Source organism: Sylvia atricapilla, chromosome 3, assembly GCF_009819655.1.
Source record: "Sylvia atricapilla isolate bSylAtr1 chromosome 3, bSylAtr1.pri, whole genome shotgun sequence".
Classification (NCBI taxonomy): domain Eukaryota; kingdom Metazoa; phylum Chordata; class Aves; order Passeriformes; family Sylviidae; genus Sylvia; species Sylvia atricapilla.
This window is the reverse complement of record NC_089142.1, coordinates 103,883,281-103,895,001: the sequence shown is the minus strand read 5'-3', so window position 1 is coordinate 103,895,001 and position 11,721 is coordinate 103,883,281. Positions and strand designations below refer to the sequence as shown.

Sequence of the window (11,721 nt, the reverse complement as noted above, 5' to 3'; positions counted from 1 at the left end):
CAGGGAATATTTGCATGATATTTTACTAATTGCTCTAAAATCTGAATTTTAGCAAATAAACAAACAGAGGGAAAAATAAACGAGCAGAAAGATTAGCCCTGGGCCTCTCTTTTTAAGTTCTCTGAGTCTATCTTCAACATAACCTTTTTTCTCTGGTGTCCTGGTGTCTTGTCAGGCCTGTTACCTTTTTGTTCCCCTCCTCTGGTCTGCAGTTCTGCCTGCTCCTGCTTCTTATGGCTTAACTGGAGTCAACAAGACTAATTTCCAATAGTCAAATTTTCATCATCATTTTGGGGAAGAACTCTGCTATTGTATCGAGCTCAGAGATTGCCCCAGATAGGATTAGCCATAGAGAAGAAACCCAACAGAAGAGGAGTAGATGCTCTTACAGTGGCCAGGAATTCAGACTTTGGTTACTTTAACCTTCTCTTACTAGTTTCAAGTTACGGCAGCAAGGATCAAGATGTAGCTGCTGATTGTTATGACATTATTTTTTGTCAGGTCTATTTATTTGCTCTCCTGGAAAAGACAATACATTTCAGGATGTCAAAACATTTTGTTCGCCTTCATTTGATTGTAAGAGGAGCCTTAGGTGAGGTAAGGAAAATGTATGTTTATCAAAATGTTGATGCACAGTAGATGGTTACATGCTTGTATATGTTTCATCCACCCAAAGGAATGCTGAGGGTACAAAGAAAAAATCAAGTAGTAGGGATTTAACAAAGGTCAGAATTAAAACTGCTGTGTTTTACAGAGAAATCACAGTGGCTGCAGGAGCAAGTGGGCTGCAGTGCTGGAAAAAGAAGTCCTTCTGTGTTTTACCCAAGGTGTTGGAGTTTCTTACAGCAGTCTGTTATCATTCTTCTCTCCAGCCATGTAGGAAATGCGCCTCTTACACATGACTTCTATGGCAAAGGGAGCTTATTTAGCATCTGAGTCTTTAACATGCAAAATCACTTTGTAAGTCATGTCTTTTAACACTGAAAGTTCTTCCCCTTCCATGCTGGATTCTGGGGGAGAGTCTGGGAGCCTTGGAGGGAGTCCAGCCTGATGTGAGGTGGCCAACTTCTCTTAGCTCACATAACAAACATTTTCAGGATCCTGCTCTTCATGCTGGCCAGCATTTTCATTTTCATTTTAAGCATTTTTCATTGATTTTCAGGTTGTGAGGTGCAGGTGTATGGGGATGTTGAGCTAAATGCACAGGTAGGTGCTAAGAAATAATATAAGTTGTACATCTCAGTTAGTTCTCTAAGGTTTTATTTAAGTACTTCTACAAGGTCAGTTGGTAATTCTTCCTGTAAACTGATTTTTTTTTTCTTTTTAAATTTGGAACAACAAAATTAACACAAAAGTTGGTGGGTATATTATGTGAATAAACAGGGAAAACAAAGCGGAGAACAGGGCATTACTGTCACTATCCTTTTGTCTTTAAGGGAGGAGGTTTCTGTTCATGAAGTTCACACTTTGAACTCGTTAAAGCCTTTCTTTAGCCTCTCCCATCCGCAGGTCATCACAGGAATATGTAAAAAGGAAACGTTTTATTTTAAGAGAGTCAAACAAAGTACATGAAACTCACATTTGCCACAGTATAACATTCCTTAAGTTAAACCACAGGACTAAGGAGAGCCCTTTTTTTCCTGCCTCCCTTTTTTACTTCATTGAAAAGAGCTCGAAGTATAATATTCTTTCAGGAAGCCTAAATTGTATTAGTGGAAGTAATAGCAATCTCCTAAGCAAAATCCCATGGGGCTCATGCCACTCTGCTTTCTGAAAAGCTGCGTTGGAGCACATGCAGCGTTGCCTCTTTCCTGAGAGAGGAACACACACTGATCTCCTGGCTGTTTTGCAGGGAGTTTTGGAGGATGCCAAAGCAACTGTATATTTTTTGCATTGGTGTCTTCCAAGTGTTTCAGCCTTTGTGGCAGTCCTGAGTCTTGGGAGAAGCTGTGAGAGTCCTGCCCAACCATCCTGACTTTGGTCCTGCTTTTCTCTGTTTAATATGCGTGTGTAACTTCCATGGACGTAAATAAAAGTTATGTACACGCATAGAGAGGGGAATAGATGCATTTATCTTGGCTCAAGACAAGCAGCACCTCCCCAGGGAGCTACTTAGGAGGTTATTGAGGAGACAACAGCAAAGTGGAGTGGGTTGTACCTTTCTACATATGTGCTGTAGAAATTATTGGCATGTTGCTGATGCTTATGGCAAACAAATAGTTTATTTCTGGGCTAAGAAAGATTCCAATGTAAATACTCAACTGGCAGCTAGCTGGAAGTTTGCCACTCGGAGTTAAAAGGCCCGTGACCAATGGTGTCAGATTAACATTTCCAAGTTGGACAATGTACAAATGGTGTTCTTGGACTGAAATAGAAATAGATGAAAGTGGTCTACTGCAGTGCAAATAACAAACTGGCAGCCAGCTGGTCATTGGAAAGAGAATATACTATGGGAATATGCTTTCTGCAGAAATACTTTATTTTGGAGATAAGTATCAACAATAGGAAGATGAGGCTTGTTTAACAAGAACCATATGGTCTCATCATGCTTTTATTTCACTCAGTGGCAAAGCCCTGATTGCCTTTTGTAGGTGCGGAATGGGGATTACTGCTAATAAACAAGAAGTGCAATAAGCTGTTGATCCGCTGTTGCCCTTCAAGAGTTATAAACAGGTTCTTTGTAATGCACATGCTGATATTTCAGGAGACAATAACTGAAAGGAAGCAGGGTTGAAGGTGCTTGCTGAAAAACAACTTCTTCTGACCAAATAAGCCCAGACAAAGAGCCATTCAAGAAAAAGTTATCAAACTGTGTGAAACTGATACAGCAATATTTCCAAACTGATAAGTGGAGAAGTAGTAGATGGGTTCATTCAAAAGAAAAAGTAGTTAGAATTTTTTGAGGAGAGAAAACAATAGCCTGTAAAAAGTAATTTATGAGCAAATGGGGAATAAGGCAAGGACTTTGCTGAGGTTTAAGTAACTACACAATTTAGTCTCTTAGCAATGCAATTAAAGATAACAGAATTTAACATTGCAGTTTTGGTATAGTCACAAAATTGATTTGAGCTACATAAAGAAAGAAAAAAAAAAAAAAAAAAAAAGGAAAGGAAAGGAAAGAAAGGAAAATGAAACCCAAAGGAATTGCAGCCTCAGTGGAAAATCCTGCTTTGGGAACTTTTCAAGGATGCAAAGCATCATCTAGAATTGTTTACTTTTATGGGTAGGAAGTAAAAAATAAGTCAAGTAAGAGTGGAAATGGCATTCTTAACATAGCTAGAAGGTCACAGTAAAATCAATAAAAGTCAGCATTGCAAACTCATTTTTTTAACTGGTTGTATTTTGTTGATGGTTTTTTTGGTTTTTTTTTTGTTGTTGTTTTTTTTTTTTTTTTTTACAGTGTCCAAGATTTTTAATTTTAGTCTCAAAAAGACAGTAAGTAGGAGACTACCAATTATCAAGAAAATATCAAGATTTGAACATGAAAAATATGGCTCATGCATGTAGAGGCTCACATCTCCCTTTGGGTGTAAGTACTCAATCCCATTGATTTCCATGTGCCTGAATGCAGCTGAATCAGGGATATCAAAACTGTGTTATGCTACTTACTGAGATACATCATATTACTACCTCTGCTGGTTTTGCTCTCAAAATTCCTTTTTCTTCTCTGCTTGATTTAAAGTATAGCTAATAGTAGAAGCATGAAGAAATAACACAGAACCTGAAGCCTGTGAGGATTCAGATGTTTGGTTTGACTGTCTTAGTTCATCTCCACTTCCACCTTTGAACACCCCTTCCCTAGGACTCCCTTGTCTTCACACTGATGTCAAAACAGCCTTAAACCATTCCTGTGGGTTTTTGGGCTCTTCTGCCCTCTTCAGCCCTTCCATTTCAAAAATGTCCCCAAGACAAATTACTGTAATTTGAAGGTACTTTCAAGGCAGCCCAACGATGAGGGCGATCCCACACTGTGGGATGTTTGGGATGGAAGTACAGGACAAGTGTGCTCCTCATCCCGAGCTCTTGGAAGGGCTGGGATGTTTCTCCTGCGTGACTTGGCAAGTTCTGTACAGGTGGGCCCTGCTGGGACAGGACTGCAGAGGAAGTTTCAGGATGTCAGATCACTTTCAGGATTCCATTTTTCCAAGTTACCCAGCAGCTCTCTAATAAAAGGGAATGAAGCAGAATTTTGGTTCAGAGTTCATTTACAGGATCAGCAGCAATTTGGCAATGTTACCAACAAATAAACACCCACACCTCCCTAAAGGGTGGGACTGCACCACCTTCACTGCCCCAAAGCTGAGAAGGACCCTCTCATTTTTATCTCTCCCTTGCTTTTCTTTTCCCTGGAGCAGCAGGGATAGCTGGAGGAGCCCGTCATCATTTTGTTGCTGCTTCTAATAAACACATATGGTGATGCCTATAACGAGAACAACAAGGAGTTGCTATTGTTCAGCACAGGGCCATATGTGGGCTGTCCAGAGGCTCAGCAGCTGCATCGTGAGTGCTCAGGAATGTCCATGGCCCAGAGAGAAAGGAATGATTTTTTTTTTTTTTTAAGGGCCCTGAGCCTCACAAATGGTGCCTCTGCTTTACATGCTGCTGTTGCTAAAACATCTCCTGGCCACGCAGTGCCAAAAGCGTAGACGTGGTGTTAGTCACTGCAAAAAGGTTTTGTAAGGTGATTGAATTGCTAGTAATTTGCAGTGCAGGCTGAGAAATTAGCTGGGAGTGTGTTGAAGGGAGCTTTGCAAAGCAAAACGGCCCAAATAAATATTTATATTATAATTTTTTTAAATGTATATGCAAATATATTTATATGCATGTGTGTTTATAAACTTAGCACCTTTTTTTTTTTTTTTTTTTTTTTTTTTTTTAACATCAGAAGCTCAGGCACTTGCACATCTAGTACTTCACATAATAAAAACATTGACCCTAGCACTAATCCATATTTCTTTTATCCCATTGTGCAAGGTTGAAAGGCATGCAATTTGCCAATAGTTTTTGGGGGTTTTTTCTTCATTAACTACTTTTCCTCTGGCCTCATATGGCTCTGCTTAGGATGGATAATCAACACTTCAGTGGTGCAGAGGCAGCCCAAACACAATGGTTGGGATGCCTCATGTACAACTGTGTTTCTAACACTCCTCCTTTCCTGACGCCATATCTAAACAGCAGTCTGACTGAAAATGAGCAGCCCATCTGCACATCTTCATTTTTTCCATCAGTGTGTTTGAGGTGAGAAAGAGAGAGAGACTGTGACTGAGAAAAAAGGAGAACTAAGGCTTGATAGAAGACAACAAATTTTTTTTAAATTTGGACAAACACAATCAGGCAACCAGTGCTTTATTGAGGCCTCTGAATAATTTATGTTCATGTGTGTGTGTGTGAGAGAGAGAGAGAGAAAAATGCTGAGTGCCTACTGTAAATAAGAAGAGAGAGAGAGAAAATTGTAAATGATCCAAAAATCAACTACTTGCATATGTCTCCAACCAGGGATTCTAAAAGTCTGATTTAAATATCACAGTGCAAATGGTTTTGGCCAGTATTTCTAACACATGGCAGGAAGTCTCGGTCTTGTACTTCTTTTACATATGCACACACCATCTTTGTGGCACACAAATTACCTGTATAATGGGACAGGATTTGAGTAACCCATAATGCCCCAGGAAGAACCACATCCAGGCATTCACAGAAACCATAGACCAACATAGACTGCCAAATTCCACAATTCTTTCTGCCCAGCAAATGAAACCACAAACACTTGCATGCTTAGATACCCCCGACAAAAAGCAAATATCCTGGATGATGAACTTTTCATTATCACACATAGCGGCATGAAAAAAAAACAACAAAACCAAACCAAAAACAGAGGGGAAAAAAGTTAACTTCTATTTACTCTATCTTAAGGAGTCCTTTCCAATGGGTGAAGGTGAAATGCCCACACTGATTTCCCTTGAAATAACAAAGGGCCTTATTTTCCCCCTGGCAGGTGTACATGGCTCTCAGTTCCTCCCTGGAGTAGTGGCAGAACTTCAAAAAGCCCTGAACCAAGGCCAGATTTGCAGAGGTCCCCGGCATCCCCCAGTTCCTGCTCACTTGTAAGTAACATGCAGCTTGAGGTTTTGTTCATTCCTCAGCTGAAACTTTCAAAAACTCGTGATTTCTCAGCGTGAGTCAGTGGTTTATGTAACACCAGCTTGCATCTCTCCAAACCCCTCCCGAGCTTGGAGAGCTCTGGCAGCCAACCTCAAACTCTTCATCCCTGCAGCCGACAGCTTCAGCCCTCTGATGGTGGCATAACAGACCCCTCCACACTGTTCCTGGGGGGTTTTGGGGCCTCAAAACTGAAAAATTTGGGCTCTCCTAGTGCTATGGCTGGGAGAAATTTAGGCTGGAGTATGGAGCTCCACTCCTTCCAAGTATGTCCTTCCACAGAGGGAAAGACATTGAGCTTGCCTGCAACAGAAATGCCCAATCATGGGTTTGGTTAGCTGATTTTTTTTTTTTTCAATTGCCTGAAACAGCATCAGTTTTAATCCATGGCCCTGCCAGAAGAAAAGCCAAAAGAAAAAATTCTCATGTAAGAAATTTTAGAAGAAGAGAAGGCACTGATTTGGTGGATCCCACTTGCATTCTACAGGTACGTTAGATGGTGACTTCCTGATACACTGCTTCACCCTGAAAGCATCATGATGAATTCAGGTGCCTGAACAAGCTGGAGAGATGGCTTATCACACCATAAGTATTTTTTAACCATGATCTGTAGATACACTGAAATATATAAAACCGGACAAAAAAAGTGGGAGAAGGTGGGAAACTAAATCCTATTTTTAATTCGCATTTCAATTTGATTTTCCCTTGAGAGGTGGAAAATATCAACACATGATTCTTCCTCTGGCCACTTCCCATGTCCAGTTTTTGGGGGAACTCATTGCTGGTGGGATAAACCCTTCCCAACCTCAGTGTCAGCACAGCTATCTCATCAGTAAGGAACCCTCCTGACACTCACACAAAGAGGGATGCCCATTTTGGCTGGTCAGCCCACCCCCACCAGAGCCAGGCAGGAGTCAGTGAGCAGATTTTATGTTCCTGATTCAGAAATTCTTCCTCCCCAATCTTGGAGGAGAAAAGTGATGCCTTTAGTTTTAGCTTTCATGTTTTCAGATTCTGTGCTGCCCAGGGGTGTAGATCTGAGCCTATGTCAGTCAGCTCTTCACAGAGCAGGGAGACAAAACAAATCCTTTTCCTGCTGGAGACCAAGGACAACTTTCAGCCCCAAAAGCACAGACAAGGGTGGGCTGAAGGGAGGAACCAGAAGGATGGGACCTCACAACCTGGAGCTGGAATTGGACAATTCAACCCCAAGATACAAATGGACCAAAACTTATAAAAATGTAAGACCTCGTGACCAACCAGCCATTTTGTGACCATTTTGTGACCATTTTGTGACCATTTTGTGACCATTCTTAGTCCACCCTGGGTGTAGCCCTGGTCAGGCCCTGTCCTGCCCAAGGTGGATTCTGAAGGATTTTCAATAAATCCCTACTTTATTCTCCAGCTCTGTCCAGCCTCTATTTCAGCTCAGCCTTCCCAAGGCATCAAAAGTGCCATATTCCATTTGGCAGACACCCACCTTCCCTCTCCCTAAACGCAGCAGAAAGCACAAAATGGAGCTTTTTTTCCTACAAAAACAAACCCCCAGTTTAGTGGAGTGGGGGTTTGTGGACACTGAGCTGGAGACACTGCTTTATTGGAAATGCTAATGATGTGGCAGAGTAAAGTGTGAGGAAACCAGGCCACTCAGGCAGTAGAGTGGGAACCAGGTGGAAGAGCTGGAGAAGACATGGAGATGGCCTGGGCTCCCCCCAGGATTTGAAGAGGAGCCATTCATACCTCAGCATGTCTCTGCTTGCTCTTTGAAATGCTCCCAGTGCATTCAATTCAGTGAAACAAATAATGGAAAAACACATTTTGGTGTGCTTTCCTAGGTGTTGCTGGCTTTTCTTTTTGTGTAAATGGCAGGTTTGTATGTCATGTGACAGCAGAACCTCGAATTCAGGCCCTAGGAAAAAAAATTAAAAAATCAAAGCAAATGACAACAACAAAAACCCTGACCAATTTCCTACAATAACTGTTACTCTTTTGCCTCACCATGTTTAACCCTATGAGTGTGTGTACTAATACTCACAAGCAAAAAAAAAAAAAAAAAAAAAAAAAAAAGGCATGATGAAAAAATAGTCCCACATAAGAAATCCTTTACAATATTGAGAGAAACCATGGAGAAATGTGGAGAGAGGGAACAGGGAACATGTGCCAGCTCACTCCACTAACCTACTTAGATGCAGCTTGGTAACAGCAGAATAGCCAGCCATCTGATGCTTTGGATGCTGTCACTGTGTGCTGGCACTCTGTGCAGACCTCAGGTATTGAAACTCTCTCTAGGACAAAAAAAAAATGATGGGATATTTCTCATCCTTGTCACTGCAGAAAATTTTAAATACGTGTCTATAGGGTCATGGCCTAGTTTTGCAGTTGCAGTGGTTGTAGAGCATGAGGAACACATGCCACGATATTGGGATTTGTCTCTTATTCCTTGTCAACCCCTCAAACCAGTACCTTTCCCAACAGGAGAGTGCTGACACCTACATTCCTCCAGGAAAGGGCTTTATTTAAACATTTTTTCACCCAACTATCTTATTTTATCCCTTATAAAGGTTGTATTACCTCCTTACATATGTCTGGTTGTACCAATAGAAAACATTCCAGTGCTACCTTGTGCTCAGGCAGCAACTAACAGGATCTATCCATAGATTTTCCTGGAAAATTTCGATAAAATCTTTTTGTAGCTTTGTATCTTTGTATGCCTATGGACTGCTTTTTTTTTTTTTTTGGTTGCAGACCTCAAAAGCAATCCCCTTGGACATGGTTATATATATTTCACTGTAAGTGAAAGAGAACAAAACAAATAAAAACACAATGAGGCTCTTTCTCCATGCTGCTGCTTTCTTTAAACTTTCTGCTGAGGGTTTCCAACAGCATTTGTCGTCACATGGTAAGGGCTCTGAATGAAATTATTGATGGTAGCTGGGGGAGAAAAAAAGGGGAAAAAAATGAATGAAACCCCTTGAGACAAAAGGTATGTCATGAACTTCCCCAAGTTATTTGCAAATGTTTCTGCCAGTATCAATAAATCCCTCAGATTTCAGGATAGGCTACATTAATTACAGGATGGCATTATGCATTTAAAGGTTGCTGAAAGTTATATCTGTGATCAGTCATGTTTGAATTGCACGTTCACATGAAATATTTGGCTTTCAAATACAAGTAGGCACGCGGGCGAGCAGCAATGGCCTCCACAACGTTTTAATAGGCTTTTATTAGTTTGTACTCTCCTTGTTATCTTGTTTTACAGTATGTGCATCCAATGTGTTTGTGTCTGTGCTCTTCACACACACGTCGCAGGATGCCAAAACATCCTTCTGCTTCCTTGTTTCCAACCACTTAGTCAGGCACTTGAACGCTTTCCAAACCTTGTTAAAAAACCAGCAACAGCACTATCACTTCTCCTTGTCAGAGTGCACAGAAAAGGACTGATGGAGAAGGCAGTGGAAAGGTAAAGGAGGAGGCTGAACCCCCTTGAGGAACCCCCAGAGTTGGGGGTCTCCACGGATGAGCCCAGTGGATTCTCAGTGCCATAATGCCGAGACCTGATTTAGGGCTTTCCACTGCCTCACTCTAGGGTTTTGGTTCACTTGCTGGATGGAAAAGCACTGCAAAATATGCTCCTTGTACGTTGCTTCTAAATTTAAAAGTTTACAAAGTAAAAATCTCCCTGACTGAAAATTATGGAGTGTTTTTTTCTGTGCTGATAAAGATTAATTATATTTCTCTATTAAACAGTCTCTTTTTTTCCTCCAGGAAAATTCAATATAGCATTTAAATAGAAGTGGGTTCACTTCTGAGCAAAATAGATTTAAAAGTCAACTTTATTTTATTCACCAATTTTTCTGAAACTAAACTAACTAGACAGGCCCAAGCTAGATTCAATAAGTGCTACAAATTTACACTTCTGGTGAGTTGAAAATTGCTCCTGAGACTGTTCAAAACGTTTCAAGTCAGGTGTGGGCTTGCTGGGCAACACTGGGATCACGCAGTGCTGGTGGTCCTGATATGAGCATGAATTTACTCTGTACTCACAAGTGGAGGGAGCAAGGGATGGTTTCCCTTGGATTGCTCCGGCAGGTGTGTGGATTCTCTGATCCAGACAGGCTGTTGAGTTCACCCCCTTGCCACTGGGGGAGGCAGGCGTGGTTGCCTTGGTTGCCTGTCTCCATGAGGGGGGAATATTCTGACCATTTTGGCTGCAGTCACCTGATTAATTTAAATCTGTGTCGGTGCAGGTGCGTGCCCACGCACACCCACGTGGATCGTGACAAGCACCCAGCTCCAACAGCCTCCAGAAACCCAGATAAAATTAGTGTAGCCTTAGGAAGCCTTGCTGTATCTGAGTGAGGTGGCTGCAGGGCTCCCACTGCCTCCTGAGAGGGGCTGGAATTTCAGCTCCAGCCAAGGAACTTGCCAAGAAGTTGTGACACAGCCACTGCAGCCCACAGTTGCTCATGGTCAGCAAAAAAAAAAAAAAAAAAAAAAAAAAAAAAAAAAAAAAAAAAAAGGCTGGTCAAATGACATTTATCAGTGTTCACTTTGGCCAATGCCCCACATTCTGAATAACTTATTTTACTGATTATTTTATCCCCATGACAACAGGCTAAATGCAGAGCTTATAATTCTCAGCAGCAATCCTTTGTCAGGTCTTGGGAGAAAGTTTAAAGCCAGGTGCCAGGTTTCTCAGCAGAGTGTCTGTGGTCCCAACCAGCCATGAACTGTGGGAACACACAAACAACCACGTTTCAAAACATCTGCTCATACAATCTCCTTGCAGACACGGGCTCCATCATGTCAGGTAAGAGATAACCAAAGGCCTGAGGTCATGTGTTGGGTCTTCTTGCTCCTCCAAAAGGAAAAAAAAAAGTGAGTGAGCCTCTGTTAATCTACTTGTCCTTGGCGTAGCAAGGATGGAGAATAAGTCATGCAGGCTCACATAAAACTGCATTTTTTAAAATGAGTAGTGGCTTCTTTTCTTCAGAAGAATGGCAAGCCTGGTCACGTCATGCACCTGATGCACTCTTGGAAAGTGAAATATTTATGGTAATAGTGATGGCAGAGACAAGGAAATCTCTTTTGTAGGAAAACAAGGTGCATAAACACACAACACAGCTCAGGCCACATCTTCATTTCACCCATAAGAAGTTTGTGCAAGTGCAGAAAAGCCCAGGTTTTTCTCCTGCCCCCCAAAGAAACATAACCCAGAGTTTATATCGGATGGTTTATGGGAGTTTATTGGAATATCCAACAGGGTTCATGTAATGTGTCATAAGGTAAAGCCTGTTCTTTGGTGATTTACAAGCAGTGTGTGTCGGTGTTACTGTAATTTATAGACCACAGATGGTCAGGGGGTGCCCCTGCTGACTTGTAGCTGAACAAGAAGCTGAGCCCTGTGTGTCGTCTGCTGCAGGTACCTCCAGCTCACTGCCCCAAATTAGTGCCAGTCGAGATCTGCTTCAAACCCAGAAGGTCCCAAGACCTTTGCCTTGCAAACTGGGGCTGTTTCATGAGGGCAGATGACACAAATAATTAAGGCTGGAGAGGGGGGAAACC

The 11,721-nt window shown here is 41.7% G+C and overlaps 1 long non-coding RNA gene across 1 annotated transcript; it reads left to right on the top strand.

Moving 5' to 3' along the window:
* The first annotated feature begins 3,498 nt into the window (after positions 1–3,498).
* Positions 3,499–6,861, top strand: LOC136358505 (uncharacterized). The gene is made up of 3 exons (XR_010743130.1): positions 3,499–3,529; positions 5,993–6,101; positions 6,528–6,861. It is a non-coding gene; the product is annotated as an uncharacterized lncRNA (long non-coding RNA).
* Positions 6,862–11,721: the final 4,860 nt, after the last annotated feature.